This window comes from Nomia melanderi, chromosome 2 (genome assembly GCF_051020985.1).
Source record: "Nomia melanderi isolate GNS246 chromosome 2, iyNomMela1, whole genome shotgun sequence".
Taxonomy (NCBI): Eukaryota; Metazoa; Arthropoda; class Insecta; order Hymenoptera; family Halictidae; genus Nomia; species Nomia melanderi.
Window position 1 is genome coordinate 6,795,117 of NC_135000.1, and position 16,081 is coordinate 6,811,197.

Below are 16,081 nucleotides of genomic sequence, written 5' to 3' on the forward strand. Positions count from 1 at the left end.
AATGTCCATCAAACCAACAACACGACAAACGTAAAACTGATGACACCGCTTACCTCGATCGCACGTGTAGAACAGGCCCCGGGTTCCGGCTAGCAGATCAACCGCGAAGAAGCAAGAAGTACTCGAACCGTACGCCGCGTAAAATCCTGAATCGTTCACACTTCGATTACACGATCCCTTTTCTCCGCTTCTCTCTTCCGTTCACACAGTACACACTATATAAATGTACATGTACACATATATACACGTATACGTATATATATATCCATATATATATATATTTATATCTCTATATCTCGTCCTTACTGTTCAATTATTAACCTCTCCCTTAATTATATTATATCACTAAAACGTCGTTATTTTTATATACCAGTATCGGTACTGTTATTATTTATATATATATATATAAATTATTATTATTAATATTATTACTATCAATAATATTATTATTATTCTTGTTATCAATATTATTACTGTCAATTATTATTAATCATTAAATATATCTGTGTAATGCAGGTACTTCGCTGTCCTGGTTCGTAGAATCGATTAAAACGGGGTGCTTTCCGATTTCCTCGGGTTCAACGCGGGAAGGATTGAAATCGGGCGCGTACGTGCGTGTGTGTATGTATGTATGTATGTATGTATACCGGGTGGCGACAGGGGTGAGGTACCGTTATCAGCAAGAGGATTCACCGTCGAATATCTCTTCCCCTTTGACTCCTCCTCGTTTCTCTTCGGAACACACGAATCCAAAGGATAAGGGCCTCCGTCGAGACGCTCGGTGATTAATCAACCCTTCTTTATCGAGGGAAAGAGACCGATCTCGCGCGTACGTTACACTTGCGCATGGCACACGCTTGTACGTAGAGATCTTGCTCCAGGGAAGTCGTAATAAAATTCTTTTATCCGTTTTCCAGCGACTGTAGATCCCCAACGGTTATCTCGTAAATTGTCTCATTTGCTTTTATATGTATACATATGTATATTTATACATATACATATATAATATTCATTCATTTATTCGCATATATATATATATATATATATATATAAATATATATATACATATAAGTGTATGTGTGTTCATGTATGTATATATATAATAACGTTGTTCTGATCAAATAATATTTTTTTCCGCTCTCTTTTCGTTTTCTTCTTTTCTCTTTGTCGTCGCTGCTTCCCTTATTTGTAGGTTATGTTCTCCGGAGGGGCCTAGGCACTATTGCGCTGCGAAAAAAGAGGTTTAAGGTTTGAAGGTACTTGTTCGTACGAGGTATATGTTCTCAAGGTAGAAGTTCTTCCTTTTTTCTTCCTTCTCTTCTTCTTCTTCTTCTTCTTCTTCTTGTCCTGCTGCTTCTTCTTCTTCTTCTTCGTCTTCCTGTTTCCCGGGGTCGGAAACGTTACGTTCCTGTCGACCGACGAACGTCGAAGGGGATGGGACTGGTCTTCAAGGTTCCGGCTGTTCTCGCCCCCCTGTCTCTCTCCTTCTCCCTCACTTTCTTTTTCCCCTCCACGGCTCCTCGACTGTTCACGGCTGTCTCGATCCCTTTCTTTCTATCGCTCGCTCGCTCACTCGCTCGCTCCCTTTCTTTCGTTCTTTCTCCCCCCGATTCGCTCCTCCGCCCCTTTTTCTCTTCCTCTTCCCCTTTTTCTTCTTCTTCTTCTTCTTCTTCCGCCTTCTCTTCTTCGTTTTCTTCTGAATGGTGAGCCTTTTACTTGACGATCGATGGCAAGGCCCTCTACGCCACGGTAGGGTCACTCACGCGAGGTCAGAAGTCGTTATCACCTCCTCGAGGCCGCCCGCTTGCCAGCCACATCGCCGTGGGCCCGGTAGCCGCCCTCCTCCCCACGACGATCAACCGCCACCACCATCTGCAACGAGAGCAAACGGGAATTGTCTTGTGAACCTTGCTTGCAACAGTCTTTTAGCGAATCGTTCGGAATGGGAGATGGTTTTCAGGGTTGTTTCCGCGGTCGAAGGTTTTTGACCTTTGCACTGTATTGCGTGGAGTGCCGTTCGATTTTGTGCAGGATAGTGGAGGATAGTATTTAACTCTGTAGGCTCCAATATTGCACCAGTTATAACATTAAATATTTTAATGAATCTTAAAGTAACTACCCTAAAATTATTCGATTTTCACATCCAAATTTTGTAATAAAGAAAATAAAAGATCGAAGAAATGTCATAGCATTTCTCATTTTCTCTAGGAATACTATAAAAATTAGTTGCAGTTCCCGATAGATTATAGAACAACCTGAGGTGCTAAGGGTTAACAGGTTTGCCACGGTCACTGGAGCTTCCAAATTGCTCAAGAACATTATTAAATTACAAGGAAGAACTTGATTTTAAATAAAAATATTTAGTATCATGAGTAGCTAGATCATAGCTACTGTGATAATAAATTATTAATAATTCTTTTCAATGTCATTTTCCTTTGTTATTAAAGAATAAGTATTATTACTCAAAACGCTAAAAATTCTCGTGGCAGTCATTGTTAATGGCGACTCTTTGTAATCTGCAAATTTTCCAGTGAAAATACTTGATGTTTACTAACAGTTAACCTGTTAACTAACATTTAAACAATCTTTTGAACGTTTCTTCATAGAAACTACAAGCGTGAATGTATTAACGTTTCAATCGGTTTATACTTCAGTTTAAGTACTACTAAATTAGCTGACTTAATAATTTCTTAAAAAACATCTGTTTTACAGTCATTCTAAAAGAACTTAGGAAATGGTCATTTTACCCACCTGGTAGTTCCAGTGTTAATATCGAAATTTACTTAGCAAGAAATCGCACATCGATGCGTTATGCGAAAGTTAATATTAAATACCGAACTTTAGTTCTATTAAGTTACTACCATTTATTAATAACAAAAGCTTTTTGATTACATACAGAGACCCAATCATAGTTCTGAATGCAAAGGAACTAATACAGTCTACCATTATATAGAAACTTCGTTAACCCCGAAAATTAATCGAAACATTCTGTCGATACATGTGGAGGTTGAGAACCCCTGGTCCCAGGAGCGATGGCGGGAAATTCAATTATTCGAGGGAGCAACCGTTGCCGTTATAAATTCCGAAAGTTCGCCGCGTTTTCACGTACGGATCGTTCGAGGGTCTCAGACGGGCGCCGCGCGCCAGTTCGGCCGTGTATACGTGGAAATGAATTTTCTGGCTGCTGAGAGAAATGCACTCGCGTCGAGAGTGGCGTGCCGCGCGAGCCACGGCCGAACGCGGCCATTCCATTTCGAAAGATATTACGTCTGCGCCTCGCTTTCTTCGCCACGAAAATTCCGAGGATATTCAGTTCACCGTGACGCTGGGATATTAATTGGTTTCATCGAGTCTCAGTACTCTCAGACACGGCTGGGAACGAACGCAATGCAACGTCGACCGATCGATAGCATTTGGAAACAACGTTCGTTTAAATCGACGAGAGAACCTGAAGTTCGAAATCGACGTTGATTTTACTGAGACTTGGCTGGGAGGTGATTGGAATTATTAATGAAGTCTTTGGTCAGGTGCAATCGAATGAATGGAGGAAGTTAATGCTTATTGTAGTTGAATCTGGTTGGTCATTTTCGTGGAATATTCAGTTGTAAACCTGAGAGTTGACTGGGAGTTGACTGAGAGTAAATTAAAGAGGGAGAAATTTATTATGGTTTAAAGTTCATTAATTTTCTGTTTTTGGATACGTTGTGAATGGAGAACTTGGAAACATATTTTGCTGAGAGTTGATGGTACTGAGAATTGACTGAGATGGGGAGAAAAGAATTTTGTAGAATGTAAAGTCATTAGGTGTCTCAGTTTCTGTGGAATGTAGATTTAAGTGGAAAGCGAGAAGCTTAGATTTTACTTTGCTGAGACTTGTTGGGAGATTATTGAAACAAGAGATTCATTAAAGGAGCAATTCAAAAGGGAAAGTTAATGACAGTTCAAAGAGATCAAATTTACACTTAAGTGATCCTGTTTTTGTGTACCACGAACTGAGACTGAGAAATTGAGGGACGACGAAACTGAAAACTCGAAGAACTGGAAAATCGAGAAATGGAGAACTTGAAAAATTGAAAGACTTACCGTAGATTTCACGGAACGCGAACACAAACGCGAAAGCCGAATTGAGCTGAGACCAAAAACTGCGAGTGTTTCACGCAACAACATCCAAAAACAGCAACGCCGTTGCGATATCTTATGCAACAGTATTATTCAATAGCGCCGACTGCGGATTGTACACAAAAACCTGTTAGACAGCTTTTACCGTGCGCGAGAACAGCATCGGCGCCACGAGATATATTGTTCTGTAAATAACGCGAAATCGAATAATAATATTCGGCAATAAACTCATGATAAACAATCTATCGTCAGATAACAGGTAAAATTATCTGCGTGACGCCATGCGTGGGCAAAGTGCGCATACATCTGTGGAGCACGGTAATAATGGGAACTTTCACTTTCAAATATAAATTCAATTTAATTATTGCTGATTCTAACATACATCATTTACTTTATTAGTTACTTTTCAGTTTATTCTTATTATTTCAAACGGTACTGGTTGAGATTTCATGGTGGTGTCCGCTGTTTTGAATTGTCATTTGCTTAGAAACGAATGATTCTCGACCTCTCGACTTCTGGATGATGTACAGGGTGTTTTCGAAATCGTGGTACGGTAGGGGATGGGTTTGTTTTATATAAAACCATAAGATAATATGAGAATAAATATATGAATGCGAATGGAACAAAAATTAAATTAAAAAGAGACATAGAAATAGAAATAGAAATAGAAATAGAAAGAAAAAGAAAAAAAAGAAAAGGAAACAAAATTAAATCGAGACAAAATAGAAATGAAAACAAAAATGCAAACAAAAATAAAAATAAAAATAAAAATAAAAATGAACATAGATATAAAAAATAGAAATAAAAATAGAAGAGAACATAGATATAAAAAATACAAATAAAAATAGAAGTGAACATAGATATAAAAAATACAAATAAAAATAGAAGTGAACATAGACATAAAAAATAGAAATAAAAATAGAAGTGAACATAGATATAAAAAATACAAATAAAAATAGAAGTGAACATAGATATAAAAGATAGAAACGAACACAGAAACAATAAATAGAAATAAAAACAAGAAACTACCTCTAAGTAGAAAATAAAGAACAAAATTCATGCTGTGCATACTGCTGAATATTTCATTCGTCCAACCTGTCTGATCATAACTAGCAGTTTCCACTTTTCGCAAATACCAACACAGAACGTCGGTCGCAAAACAAAAGTCGATTATCCCAAGAGCAAAATGAGAAACGTTAAGAAAATTCTCATGATTTTTCCACGTGAATTCCCTTTCTGTTCGATTATCCTATAATTTAAGGGACACCCGGTACACAGAGCATGTCGATAAGTACACATGGTTCAAGGTGTAAACGGAAACCCAGCTGGGCGAAAGTGAACCCCAGCGCTGAACCTCTTCTCCATCGTCGGGGTTAACGCGAAACGGCTTGTGTGTTTTATTTACTATTTTTTCAAGGGGCCCCATTAAAAGGCAGCGTGGGGCTCGAGTCGTCGATACCGGGCGATAAACTGAACTCATAGTGCAAACATGAACGCCGCATTGAACAAATGAGTAAAAGACCTTCTAAATCGGTCTTCGCCGTATATGGAGCGTTTTACGAGGTTCCATCAACGCGCCATATTGGGTTTCTATTGGGAACTTTGTAATGCACTGCACGGGCATACATAGGGTGGCCCTAGAATCTGGGATCGAGTCGAATGTTCGATTAACCCTTCGCGCTCTGAATTTCTTTTGGATCTTTACCACGGTAACTCTGTATTATTATGACATTTGATAAAATTGAGAATAACATAATAATATAATTTGTTTGAAAAATATCTTGGCAAAGCACACCTGTGGATACAGTTGATGTCACGTTTGACATAGTGCAAAGGGTTAACCCTTTGCACTCGAAAGGTGACTCTCAGTGAAGTTGAATATTCAGTATTTTAAATTAAAATTATATTTTGCAATGTGAAATACATATATATATCTCGTGTTTCCACGAATACGACTGGTTTTTCTTATTTTGCAATATCATTTGAGAAATGAATAGTTGCTCTTCGATGATGTAAGAAATACCGGTAGATACTTTGAAAAGTGTGATTTTTTTATAAGTGCGAAGTAAGAAACAATACTGAATAGTTCTACTGCTAATTTGTGACTCTATTGTAAAAGCAACACGTCTCGAGGCGAGATCACGTGACCACCAGGAAAAGTGAGGTTAACGCGGCGATCGAATTCCACCGGTATGGTTCAATTTCACGTTGACGTAGGTCCGGGCACCAGCATTGTTCACCGTTTCACAGGCGTTTCTCGCTCGATAATCTCGAAAGGGAAGTATATTCAATTATTAACGCTATAGTAACCGTTTAACATGTTAAAACAATATTAACCGTTTAATATACGAGAACTATATTAATTATTTGATACACTAAAACTATATTAAATTACTAGAACTATATGAGCCATTTAATATATTCGAACTGTATCAAATTATTAAGATTGTATTAACCCTTTGCACTCTAGAGTTCTTCGCCACTACGAACGACAGTTTCTGAACTAACTCGCAACAGAAATTCCACACAGATTAGAGAACAAAATATTGAAATAAAGTTTCAATTAAAGAACGAAACCCTTTTCTTCCAACACGCGATTCCATCAATTCCAACATCCAACTCCAGCATTCGATTCCAACAATCAATTCCAATATTTTCTCTTCAATATTTAATTCCAACTCCCAACTCCAGAATTCAATTCCATCGCGCAATTCCAACAATAAACTACAAAATTCCCTCCTCGACATTCAATTCCAACGCCCAACTCCACCCAGAAATTCCACCATTCAACTCCAACCATCAACAAAATTTCACGACAAAGCCAACCGACGACCCCTAGCAATTGCAAAGGGTCAGCCATCGAAAACACTTCCACGAAGCAAGAGAAGAAACATCAATTCCAACATTGTCTCTTCAATACTCAATTCCAACATTTTCTCTTCAATATTCAATCGCAACGCCCAACTCTAGCGTTCAATTCAATCGCGCAATTCCAATGATCAATTCCAACAATTCCTCCTCGACATTCAATTCCAACGCCCAACTCCACCCAGCAATTCCACCATTCAACTCCAACCTCTAACGAAATTCCACAACAGAACAAACCAACGACCCCGCGCCCCTAGCGACTGCAAAGGGTCAGCCATCAGAGACACTCCCACGCAGCAACAGAAGAAACATTGCTTATAGGATGGCCCGATGCGTTTACGAGGTTACCACGGGGGATCGAATTCCACCGGTCTGGTTCAATTTCGCGTTGACGTAGGTCCGGGCACCGGCATTGTCTGCCGTTTCACGGGCGTTGTTCGCATGCGTGCGTGCCGGGACCTGGGGCAGGCAGGTACGCAGGCAGGCAGGCAGGCAGGCAGACTTCACGTCCGCATCCTTTGTCGCCGGGTCTGGCCTCGCTAGCCGTGAAGTGGCCACGCAGAAACACGCGCGGCTCGGCCGACGACGACGACGACGCGCGAGAAGGGTGAAATGAAAAGCACCGTGAAACCCCTGCGCGTCCCCGCTCGGTTTCCCGTGGCCGTTTCCCTGCGCGACGCGTTCAGGGCCGTCGAGCACGAAAACGGAACCCACCGCGCGCCGTTTACCTTTTGCCCGCTCGATCGGGGCCACCACGCTGATTTATAGGGTGTTTACCCTTCTATTTATGGGCTGGCTCGAGCGAAGCCTCCGGCGAGGGACGATTGTTGCCATTCCGTCAGCGTCGGCCGGGAGTTGCTCGAAATAACGTGTACATTCGATTACATTGTTGTGATGCTGGCTAACCGTTTGCACTCGCGGGGCGACTCATAGACGCTAGATGAGTCGATACAGCAGTTAACCCTTTGCACTCGAGAGGTGACTCACCACTTGATTTCATACACTAAAACTATAAAATTTCATACTTAACCCCCTTGCCTATGATTTCTTCCTCAACTCTGATCGATACGGCTGCTTTGTCATTAATAATTTATTGGAGAAAGAGAAAAATTCTAGGCATATGTTACGCCTATATTTCCTTTTAAGTATAATAGCTGATTACAGAGGAATAATATTTATTTTGAATTCGAATGAACTGAGTAATACATACATTTGTTGAATCGTATTGGGAATCTTCATCACGAGTCTCACTCGTAGTTGTAGGACAACGGGTTAATATTAAACTTCGTATAATGCACCGATTCGAGAAATATCCAAACAAAATATCTTTGTCCTTCAATGTAAGTATGATTTCTCGTCGAGTTAGTTGCACAAAATATCGTCTTTATCTCATTAGAAAATCTTAAAATATTTCCAATGAAAAACTTCCTAGTGCAAAGGGTTGACACTGACCTTTGTATAGTGCGTCTATAAGGGAAATATTGAGAGTAGCTTTGTTTCCTAATTAAGTGTAATTTCTCGATGAATGTCATTTAGAGTGAGACGATTCATTTGAAAGTGAATGTTCATATATCAAGTGAACTTTAAAATGCAAAGTTAACCTTTTGCTTTGCAATAATTCTTTTTCGTTGATTTGAATAAGATTTAACGAACATAAATATTACTCCTTTTGAATTGGAATTGAATAGTATTATTCTCTTATCAATTATTACATTGTATTATATTTTTTTATGTTATGCGATAATAATAATAATTGAATTTGATAAAATGAATTTATTCAGTATCAAATGAATGAATGAGCTTGTAGAAATTTATGTAACACGTGTATATAATTATGATGATACAGTATTATTTATTTTCATTGTCGTGACTGTATTATTTCATTCTTATACGATGAAATTCGAATAATGAAGCTTCGAGGGGGCAAGTGAATCCTAGAGCAAAGGGTTAATAAAGCCGCGGGCGTAATTTATTCGTGTCGGCCGCTGAATTATCATCGACGATATTCGGCTGCCTGCCTTTCTATAGGGGCATTCGTTCTCGCGGATCTTTCGCGGCGATCTTCCGCAATAATTCCAGGTTCCCGGTTATCCGGACGCGCCCCGTGTCCCGTAGATTCCTCGAGATTCGATCTAAACGCGAGCCGCATGGGCCACGGGAAAAAAAATCCAAAAATCGCGGATCATGAAGCATAAATTCTCCTATCTTCATGCACTGTTGAAAGATTTCGAGAATTCCTTCTCCTTCCTTTTGTTATGGTTAATATCATATCACTGTAGCCGATGTGCTTGTATTGTATTATCTTCATTTAATTACGATAGTATTATGATCTTTTCAGTATATTCTTACTGTTTCAATATATTAAATTACTATATTATTATTGTTGTTATTTTCAATGTATTACTGTTTTAATATTATCTTCATTACGATAGTATTATTATTGTTCTTTTCAATATACTACTGTCTTATTATTATTACTATCATCGCCATTGTTATTATTATTTTCAATGTATCATTACTATTTCAATGCATTCAATTACTATATTTTTATTATTGTTGTTGTTGTTGTTATTATTATTATTATGATTGTCCTTGTTTTAATATTATTTTTGTTATATAATTCTCCTTGCAGCTTCTTTAACACGTGTCATTTAATAAGCTTCCAAGTGGATATTAAAACAAGTGCCAAATTAAAAGTAAAATATGTGTTAATATTTACATTATGTAGTATTTATTAATACAGGAGTTTTATATACTTGAATCCTCGTTGCATACGCATATCTCTATTCTTCCCACCCCCTCCTCGATCCACCAGCATCCACCCCTTCGAATTTATCTGTAAAACTGATCTGAAGCTCAGGAATTTAGCGGAATGCACGGGCGAATGGCTTGGATTTCATGGAGACCGTGCAAGATAACTCTCGAGGTACATTCTCGTAGCCATGATTTTCCCATAGCAATTTTTCTGGATGCAATGCACCGAACGAAGTCTCACGATAGAACATGAAGTGAGTATGAAAACGATAAAAATAGAGGATATGATAAATATAAGAAAATGTGGGAAGTACGAAAAACAGATGCATTTAAGATGCCAGATGAAATTACTTATGGAGACCGAAGTTTCAATTAACTTCGAAACCAAGAATCTTTCATTGGAATTATCACCTACGTCTATACATATTACCAATATTTTCTTTACTTTTAGGGATCTTTCGGATAATCAGTGTGGCAAAGGGAAATTTGTGGACAGGAGTGAAGCAGACAACAACTGAAGAAAGTAGATAATAATAATTGACACATTAACCCCTTGCCTTAGAAAATTTATTTCTCAACTATCATCGACACAACTACTTTGCCATTAATAATTTATTCAAAAGAGAGGCAAATTTTATGAGAGATAATATTTCATTTATATTCACAATAATTGACTAATATTTATATTTGTTAAGTTCTGTTTACACCCTTCACCACGAGTCTCACACGTTATTATAAGACAAGGGGTTAACCGATTAACCCTCTATGGGCCGAATTTATGTTCATGGTTATAACAAAGTGTATGCAGTACAAAATTAATAAATATCCACATATGGACGCAAATTAACCATGTATTCAATAGTCTCAATAATTCCATCAAACGAATATATTTTACAACTTCCAAGTTACAATGACGTTAAACTTTCACGCCTGAGCGTATAAAAGTTTAAGTCAACTGATTACTTAATTTTATTCACCACTTTCAGTGCAAAATGAAATAAATCAACAAGATGCCACATACTGATACGTGAGCTCAAAGTTACATGGGCCTATAGAGGGTTAAGCGAATCGTCGAATTTGGGGTTTCGTCGCAGAGCACGCGACGCGGACGCGACGAGAGGATCAGAACAAGAGCGGGCGACCGGCCGACGAAGAGAGACGCCGGAAGGAAGAGGTCCGCCAGGTATCGTAATACAATACTATTAGTTGAACTTGAGCTACTTATGAATGACCTTGTCTGGTTCAGGCGCACGGACACGCCGTCATCGTGGCGTCGGCGGTGTCCTTAGTCGCTGGTGTGCGTGACTGTGCGTCCTGTTGTGGCTGCACTCATTGTGTCACCCCCCCCCCCCCCCCCCCGCCCCTGGGTCGTGTCGACCATTCTTTTTGTACCGCGAGACAGTATCAGTACACTGAGCCGGGTGTATCGCAACACCCAAGCCTGTTTCGTCTGGTTCGAAACGTTGTCACTGTTGCAAAACACCGGTGTTGTGTTTCGCCGGTTTCCACGTAGGGTGAGCGTCAAGCCGCGGACACGCGGCTCAGGAACTTGCCACCTTTTCTGATGGTTCACGCGTGAATGTATGGAGGAGGGTTTGGAATATTTTTATGGAGATTGTTAGGGTGCAGGTGCCGTTGGGATGAAATTTGGGACGATTAATGATGGCCAGTGACTGGCGAGAATTTTTGGGCATTTTTGAATGGGGAATTTTAAGGGGTAGATATATATTTTGTGGAGGATTTGGAATTTTTGTTTTTGGCGGAGGTTGTTAGGGTGCAGGTGCTGTTTAATGATGGCCAGTGATTGGCGAGAATTTTTGAGACATCTTTTAATGGTGAATTTTGAGGGGTAGATATATATTTTGTGGAGGAGTTTGGAATTTTTCTTTATGGTGGAGGTTGTTAGGGTGCAGGTGCCGTTGGGATGAAATTTGGGACGATTAATGATGGCCAATGATTGGCGAGAATTTTTGGGCATTTTTTAATGGGGAATTTTAAGGGGTAGATATATTTTTGATAGAGATTCTTGAGGTGCAGGTGCCATTGATAAGAAATTTAATAATATTCTTTGAATGATAATTCTACTATCATGCTACCCAATATGATTTGCTGATTGAGAATTTCCAATTGCAATGGTTAATTAAGAAACACGAAACTATTAATTAATCTTCACTAAACTGTTCAGCATAAATTTATATTATTATAAATATCGCAATATTAAATAACACTAATACTAATAATAATATACAATATTCCATTATCCCTACAAATTTATAACGTCATCATTGCATAAAATACCCGAAACACAAAATAACAAAATATCCATTTACCACAGTTCTCTCGACAATCCAGAATCTATCCATTAGCATTAACCCTTTGCACCCGGAAGTTTTCCACTAAAAACATTTTAACATTTTCCGATGAGATAAAATCGATATTAACTAAGTGAACAAGGAATCACGCGTACATCGAGGAACAAAGCTATTTTATTTGAATATTTCTCAAAATGATGCATTATAGGAAATATAATATTAAATATCAAATTTTATGCGAGTGAGAGTCACCTCTCCAGTGCAAAAGGTTAACATTACCGTCGAAAACTGAGGAAAACGATTCTAGGTTTGTTTTCAGTCACCGCTGCCGAGAGATCGACGACGATCCACGGGATCGAAAGTCACTGTCGGCGAGTTCGCAGCGGCGTAAATATTTATCGGGACACGAGGGGTCACGCGGCGGAAGCGGTAACATCGGCTGTTGGTATAGGTCAGTTTATTTTCGAGCGGAATACATTATCGATCCCGTGGCCCGTTAATCGCGTGTGTGTACGAGAACGCTCTGTCTCTCTGTCTCTCTCTCTCTCTTTCTCTCTCTCTTCCGTCCCTGGTCGGCCAGCCTTGTCCCCGTGCACCTCGTTTCCCCTTTTCCCGGCGCGAGCCACCGAACGAGAAAAAAGGGGCAACTGGACGACGCGTCTCGCACGCTGGAACGTCGATTATCCGAACTAATTGGGAAGCAAGCCTGCCCGGAGAAAGGATTTTTCGGATAATCGGTGTGGCAATGGGAAATTTGTGGACAGCAGTGGAGCAGAAATTATATTTTGCGTTGTTTACGTTTTGTTACGTGTTAATGGTTCGATGATTTATCATTGTTTGGGTTTTATTGGTCTTAGAATTGTCGTTTTGTAAGTATTTAAATTGTGAAGGCGCTTTTGAGAAAGATTTTCAATCGACGATTGAGATGCATTGTATTGTTTTTAGGGAAATTGATTAGATTCTTGGAAATTAGAGATTTAAGGGTAGATTATTAGGATATGTGTTCATATAATTAGATTAAAATTCGATAGAATTTGGATCTAAAGAGAACTCGAATTTTTATAGAAAATTGGGAATAAGTCAATTGCTCGGTAGTTTTAGTATTAAATTTGTTTAATATTGTGATCGTTGTATTATACAATTGTATCAGTAAATTTCAGTATTATTATTTAATGTGTGTAGTTATTTATAATATTATTTACTGTTCGATACGACGATTCCTAAATATGTTAAAAAATCGAGATAGGTACATTGGAGTATATTGTATGTAACCCACTTATACAATTATTTTAATTTTGTTTTATAAGAGAAATAATTATCCTACAAAAGAAGTGTTTACCGTTTTATATAATTATTTTTTATAATTACCCGGGACAGCTGCGCTTCTCGGTTATTGCTGCGACCGTTTAACCCGCTCGTGGCCTCGCGTGACGCGACGACGTCGTCGACGACGCGGACCCATGGTTCTTCCCGTCAGTGGATTTCACGTTTCGAAGATGGAATTGTTTTTCAACGTTCGTTTTCCATTTTACGATAATGGGTTCGTTTATTTCGATGCAGCAGTAACGGGGCAGAGAGTGGATTGGTCTCCAAGTGGAAAAGGACGTGCACGCACAGACAGAATTTTTATGGGATGAATGAGTTTCTTGATTAGCTCGTTGTCAAATTAAGGGGAGAATGGTGAGCTCCTTTTTGTAAGAACCTTTTAAAGGACTCAACATTCGGAACAAAAGTGGAAGTGGAATAAGACGTTCGTGTACAGACGTATCGGTGGAAAATAAAATTTTGAGCTATTTGATCAGGTGGTCTGTATACGTCTATTCGATGATGTAGAATTCCTTTTTCATGATTTTAAATAAATAAACACAGTTCAGGTTGGATTAAGTGATAAGTGGAATAGGACTTTCATGTAGAGACGTGTGGTTGGAAAATAAAATTTGGAATATTTTGATGAGTTGAACTGTGTACATCTTTTCGATGATGTAGAATTCCTTTTTCATGATTTTAAATGAATAAACACAGTTCAGGTTGGATTAAGTGATAAGTGGAATAGGACTTTCATGTACAGACGTGTGGTTGGAAAATAAAGTTTGGAATATTTTGTTTGAAATAAACGGTTCTGGTTGGATTAATTGATAAGTGGAATAGGACAGGCGCGCACAGACAACATTCTCAAGTATTAAATTAGTTTTTTTTTCATTGTAATATATTATGCTTTTTGTGAACTGTTTTCCTTTTGTAAATCTTTTGGGGAAGTTGAGTATTGGTATTTAAGAAAATATTGGAAGTAGAATGAGACATTCTTGTACAGACCAGCAGTGAAAATATAGACTTTGGTATTTTCCTATGTATAGTTGCGTAGCATGTCCCTTGATTAATATAAAATTCTTGCATTTCTTCATTCGAAGGTGTTATGTGTATATTTAGTGCGCCTGACCAACAAGTGGAATAAGACAGGAACGCACAGGCAGATATGTTACAACGGATTTAGAGATTTAAGTAGACGGAAGCCCCTCGGAAACTGGAACGTCTACGCATTAACCGGGCAGATTTACTAGAAATATACTACTGTCACGTTGTTATACAGGGTGACTCATGAAACAAACAATTTTCTAAATAATCAATATTGCTCTCCTCTAAATAACAAATTCAAATATCAAATTTAAAAAAAGGAGAGAAATAAAGAATCATGAAATGAAATTCCTTTGCGTTCATTGAAAACTAAAATCAATAAAAAATAAACAATTATACTAACAGAGTCAAACAACTGATTATACGTAAGAGACGTTTGTCTGTGTATACATGTCTCATTCCACTTACTAGTCTTCCCTTCGCTAGATTTCGTCCATCACACAAAAACATTTTTATTCCAATATTTTTTTTATATTATTTATATTATTGTATTGTATTACATTGTTTATTCTAACCTGGCAAAAATAAATGAAATTTATATCTTATATTATTTATATCACTGAAAGATTATTATTATCTCGTTGAGATATTCATATTTAGTGAACTCTGAGATAAATTAATCAATGATGATTGCACAATTTTTCGAATTCTGCTATGACGGCAGGTACCCCGTTCATGGTGCACGTTTATCGATATCTCGGTGAACGAGACCACTCCCCATAGCCTATTAGGGATTCACCGTGCACACGCCGAACAAAAATGCATCCTCAGCTATTGTCCCTCGTCCCTCGTCCTTACTCCACGCTAGCACTGCACATTCCCCGGCTTCGCCAGAACCGACGGACACGTCTTACGGGTTCACGTGCCGCGCAAAATTATTTCTGATCATCATCATCATCATCATCATCATTATCAATGAGAAACCTCATTATTTTAAACATGATAAATGTACGAGTGACTCAGAGTAATAGTAGTCTGAATTAAAGTTTCTCGACATGAACATCTTTTGTTAAATGTTTTTGGATTAATACTAATGTTACCACTATTAACTGCTAGTGGATACTAATGTTACAATTATTGAATACTGGTAAAAACTTTATTAGAATTGTTATATACTAGTAGATACTAATATTGTAATTTCTGAGCGAATACTAATATTATAAGTATTAAATACTAGCTGATACTAATATTATAATTATTAAATACTAGTTGACATTAACATTATAATTACTGAATACTAGTAAATACTAATATTACAACTACTAATATTAAGTTACCAATAATTAATACTACTAATAACATTCCAAAATTGTGATTTAATTAATCCAAAAATATTTCACAAGAACTTTCTTTTTTATTGCTCTGAATCACCCACATATTACTCCAAAAAATTCATAAACCACTACACTGCAATCGAAAAATTGCTAGCCTTTGGACTCCTGTAACTTTGTAACAAAAAGTCACACGACATTCTGCCTGGGCTCATTATAAAACATGAAGCTTCTACTGTCGCCTCCCATAAGCCATTTCCCCCTACAATGTCTTCGATTTATGCAACGGCTGAAAAAGTGAACACACTTTTTCATTTTTAGTGTTTTATGGGGGAAACTCTGATC

General features: G+C 38.1%; 1 protein-coding gene across 4 annotated transcripts in view; it reads right to left on the reverse strand.

Moving 5' to 3' along the window:
- The window catches only part of Ecr (ecdysone receptor), a 233,166-nt gene that overhangs the window by 146,650 nt on the left and 70,435 nt on the right, over nucleotides 1-16,081 (reverse strand). For all 4 annotated transcript variants that reach the window (XM_076364575.1, XM_076364576.1, XM_076364574.1 and 1 more), the window contains one exon: nucleotides 54-1,872. The gene's annotated coding sequence lies outside the window, so the exon portion shown is untranslated. The remainder of the gene's footprint in view (nucleotides 1-53; nucleotides 1,873-16,081) is intronic.